Source organism: Macaca fascicularis, chromosome 3 (assembly GCF_037993035.2).
Source record: "Macaca fascicularis isolate 582-1 chromosome 3, T2T-MFA8v1.1".
NCBI lineage: Eukaryota > Metazoa > Chordata > Mammalia > Primates > Cercopithecidae > Macaca > Macaca fascicularis.
Window position 1 is genome coordinate 90,278,367 of NC_088377.1, and position 5,035 is coordinate 90,283,401.

Genomic DNA, 5,035 nt, shown 5'->3' on the forward strand with positions numbered 1-5,035 from the left:
ACATACAGTGGTCACTGGTTGACATCATACACGTATAACATCCCCTAATTGAAAGAAATAGCAAAAACTCGTGATCTTGGCAGCAAAGTGAACTATTTTTCTTTTTTGGGGAGGGGACAGAGTCTTGCTGTATCACCCAGACTGGAATGCAGTGGTGCGAACTCAGCTCATTGCAACCTCCACCTCCCAGGTTCAAGTGATTTTCATGCCTCAGCCTCCCGAGTAGCTGGGATTACAGGCACCCACCGCCGTGCCGGCTATTTTTTTTTTTTTTTTGTATTTTTAGTAGAGACAGTGTTTCGCCATGTTGGCCAGGCTGGTCTTGAACTCCTGACCTCAGGTGATCCTCTCACCTTGGCCTCCCAAAGTGCTGGGATTACAAACATGAGCCACTGTGCCCGGACTGTTTTTTTTCTGTTTTTGAGATGGGATTTCACCACATTGGGATTTCACCACGTTGGCCAGGCTGGTCTCAAACTCAAGTGATAAGCCCGCCTTGGCCTCCCAAAGTGCTGGAATTACAGGCATGAACCACCACACTCAGCCCATATACAGATTTAATTTGTATTTTTTCATTAAAGACTAAGCTTGTATAGTGTGCCAGGCACAGTACTTGATGCTAGAAGCAGAGAAAATCAAAACAAACAAAACTATGGCCCTCATGAACCTTATATGAGGGAAAAAATGAGGCAGGAGAGAGCGGTGAGCTGGTGTGTTCTTTGTTTGGCAAGCAGGGATTTTTTAGGAGTCCAGATAGCTTTTCCATAGCAGCAGGACAGAAGTTAGTGTAATGGAAATGGTTGCAAAAGGTAGAAGTGATGTAGCAGGAGTTATGGGATTTCTTTCTATTTATGGACACTTTCATAACAGTACATATACCATGTTATCACCATGGAATGTAAATTCAGGTTAGACAAGATAATTTCACAAGTATAATAGCATTCCATAGTATATAAAAGTTTGTGTGCAGGGCACGGTGACTCACGCCTATAATCCCAGCACTTTGGGAGGCCAACGCAGGCAGATCACCTGAGGTCAGGAATTTGAGACCAGCCTGGCCAAAATGGTGAAACCCCATCTCTACTAAAAAATACAAAAAATAGCTGGGCATGGTGCCAGGCACCTCTGATCCCAGCTACTGTGGAGGCTGAGGTAGGAGAATCACTTGAACCTGGGAGGTGGAGGTTGCATTGAGCCGAGATTGTGCCACTGCACTCCAACCTGGGAGACAGAGTGAAACTAAAAAACAAACAAAAAAAATTCTGTATACTTTCTGGCCAAACCAGTTTGCTTATAAGTCATTAATTCCATTATAGGTAATTTGTTTAGTGTTTACAGTTTTTATGGAGAAAATAAGCAACATACACATTTTAATAGTGTTCATTTATTTTTGCATGAGCTCTTAAAATACACATCTCTTCCTTTCCTTTTTTTTTTTTTTTTTTTTTTTTTTTTGAGACAGAGTCTCATTCTGTCACCCAGGCTGGAATGCAGTGGCACGATGTAGGCTCACTGCAACCTCCACTTTTCGGGTTCAAGCAATTCTCATGCCTCAGCCTCCTGAGTAGCTGGGACTAATTTTTTGTATTTTTGGTAGAGACAGGGTTTCACCATGTTGCCCAGGGCAGTCTCAAACTCCTGAGCTCAGGTAATCCGCCCGCCTTGGCCTCCCAAAGTGCTAGGATTTCAGGTATGAGCCACAGTGCCCAACCAAAATACATATTTCTATTTCAAGATAACATTTAAAAATTATTCTAATGTAACAGCAGCAAAAATATAATTATGCAATTACAAAAGAATTAAACTAGAATCCATCAGTTATTCTCGTGTTTACAACTGTGATTCTTTAATACAACTACTATACAGCTCTATTGTAAGCTTTTGAGGTTGGGTTTAAACACACACACACAGATACTGTCAGTTGTGGGGGGCTTTACAAGTTATATTCCATGCACTTTTTGCACAGAGTTCTAAAAGAGCCAGCCAGTCCACAAGACAGGCAGGAAAAAGTTAAATTAACTGGGCAAATAGCACTCTTACATAATATTCAAAACGTGAGATTCTGCAGCAAACTGGCAGTACTTCAGGGTTGGCTTACTATCTTCTTTAGAACTAATTTCATCTTAACAGTTTAACAAGGTGGACATTTCAACACTCTGAAGTGTATTTAGGTGACATGTATCTTTTATGTTAACTCTACTTCCTTTAATGACCTACTAGTAAACTTAGTCACTAGTAATTCAATCACCAGGCAAATCAAGCCTGCAAGAAAGGAAGCCAATATTCAAAATGCTGTTACCATCTTAACCCACTCAAATAGTTTATTTTCAACATTAATATGTAACTTCAATAATGAGATGTCTAACTAAAGCAAGCTCCTCCAACAAGATCAAGACAGCATCTCTTCTTCTAAGGCTTAGTTTTTGCCTAGAATTCCCGATAGCCCATACCAACCCAGCCATTGCTCCTACAACAAAGCCTTGGGCTCCCACACGCATGTGGATCAGATGATGGAACATTTTAGTATTTCCCCTCCTCTTCAATTTGTGTAATCCGTATGCAACAATTGCTATAAAACCTGCCATTCCAATGGGGGTGAATGGTGCCTCTTTAGCTTTTGAGTAAGTTTGGATCCCTGATCTTCATCATACAAAGAAAAGGAAACATCTGTGTCTGTCGACATAGTGATCGCTCAAAGAATCTACCTAGAGCGAGAAAACCTCTCACATGCCAACTGACTTCTCTCTTCTATTTATTTATCTATCTGTGAAATAAGAACCTCCAGCTAGACTCTAAACCCAGTGGTACAAGGGAGAGAAAACAGTCATCACTGGAGAAAGCTACAGGGCGATCAGTGTCCTCAGGGAAGAGCCAGGCTTCAGTCAAAGCAAGAAGGCCAAGGGAACACTTAGAGAAAAGCTATCTATATAATTTCTCCAAATGAAACCATACCTTAACACACTTAGTATGGTAATCTAAAGTCAAAATTATTATTACTAGAGACAGAGTCTCACTCTGTCACTCAGGCTGGAGTACAGTGGTGCCATTTCAGCTCACTGCAGCCACCATCTCTCAGGTTCAAGTGATTCTCCTGCCTCAGCCTCCCGAGTAGCAGGGATTACAGGTGCCCACACCACACCTGGCTAATTTTTGTATTTTTAGTAGAGACAGGGTTTCATCATGTTGGCCAGGCTGAACTTGAACTCCTGACTTCAAGTGATCCACCCACCTCTGCCTCCCAAAGTGCTGGGATTACAGGTTTGAGCCACTGTGCCCAGCCAAAATTAGTTTCTCTTAGACATTGCAGAATCTTTTTTGCATGTAATGTTAATTGGTGAGGAGTTCTTTTGTAGACAATCTTGTTGTGTTATTTTCTCAATATAAATAAATCTAAAGTTCCAATAAAATCTAAAATTCTGAAATTTTACTTTGATCTATTCCAAGTTTGAAACCTTTGTCACGTATCTTGCTTGGTATTCCATAGGCCTCTTAAATTAGAAGACTCATGTCTCCTTTAACTCTGGAAATTTTTCTTTTAGTATTTCTTTGTGTATTTCTTCCTCCAAATTATCTGTGTTTTCTCCTTTTGGAACTGCTATAGGATGGATAATGCGATATCTGGATCTATTCATTTCTCAATTTGCCTTTATACTTTTTAAAAATTTTTAGTGGTTAATTTTAAGGAGGATCATCCCTAGCATCTCTCAACTTGATATTTAGGTTAATTTGCTCTTTTTTGAGATAGAGTCTCACTCTATTGCCCAGGCTGGAATGCAGTGGGGCAATCTTGGCTGACTGCAATCTCTGCCTTCTAGATTCAAGTGATTCTCCTGCTTCAACCTCCCAAGTAGCTCGGACTACAGGCGCGCACTGCCAGGTCTGGCTAATTTTTTATATTTTTAGTAGAAACAGTGTTTCACCATGTTGGCCAGGCTGGTCTCAAACTCCTGACCTCTGGTGATCTGCCCACCTTGGCCTCCCAAAGTGCTGGGATTACAGGTGAGAGCCACCACAGCCAGCCTGATTTGGTGTTTTAAAAAGCGGGATTATTCCCCCCAATAAAGTGGGAGACAGAATAGGAGATAAGATGGAGAAAAAGAGATAAACGTTATCAGGCTTCTCTCAGAACTATAGAATTATGAATCATTGCTTCCTACACAAGGCTGTTGTTTCAAATTGCTTCAAGGCCTTATACCATTAAATAGAAGGTCAGATCGATGAATAAGTTACAAAAATGAAGCATGGAATGGAAAATCTCTTATTGTCCATCACACTACTTCATCAGAAAAAAATTTGAGGCAGGGGGCAGAGTCTCACTCTGTTGCCCAGGCTGAAGTGCAGTAGCACGACTATGGTTCTCTGCAGCCTCAACTTCCTGGGCTCAAGCAATCCTCCCACCTCAGCCTCATGAGTATCTGGGACTACAGGCATGCTTCACCATGACTGGCTAATTTTTAAATGTTATTTTTGTAGAGATGGGGTCTTGCTGTTTTGCCAGGGCTGGTCTCAAACTCCTTGGCTCAAGTGATTCTCCCACCTTGGCTTCCCAAAGTGCTGGGACTGCCCAGGCGTGGGGGCTCAGGCCTGTCATCCCAGTGCTTTGGGAGGCCAAGGGGGTAGGATCACATGAGCTCAGGAGTTTGATCAGCCTGGGCAACAAAGTGAGACCCTGTAAAAAAAAAATTAGCCAGGCATGGCGCCACACACCTAGGGTCCCATCTACAAGGGAGGCCGAAGCAGAAGGATCACCTGAGTGCAGGAAGTTGAGGCCACAGTGAGCCATGTTTGTGCCACTGCACTCCAGCCCAGGTGCCCAAAAAAAAAAGAAAAGAAAAAGTGTTGGTGGTGAAACTCCATCTCTACCGAAATACAAAACTTTAGCCAGGCGTGGTGGCGGGCGCCTGTAGTCCCAGCTACTTGAGAGGCTGAGGCAGAATGGCGTGAACCTGGGAGGCGGAGCTTGTAGTGAGCCGAGATCGCGTGACTGCCCTCCAGCCTGGACGACAGAGCGAGACTCTGTCTCAAAAAAAAAAAA

The 5,035-nt window shown here is 42.6% G+C and overlaps 1 pseudogene; it reads right to left on the minus strand.

Annotated features, from left to right (window-relative positions):
* Window positions 1–2,028: 2,028 nt before the first annotated feature.
* LOC107129160 (HIG1 domain family member 1A, mitochondrial pseudogene) lies at window positions 2,029–2,695 on the minus strand (annotated as a pseudogene).
* Window positions 2,696–5,035: the final 2,340 nt, after the last annotated feature.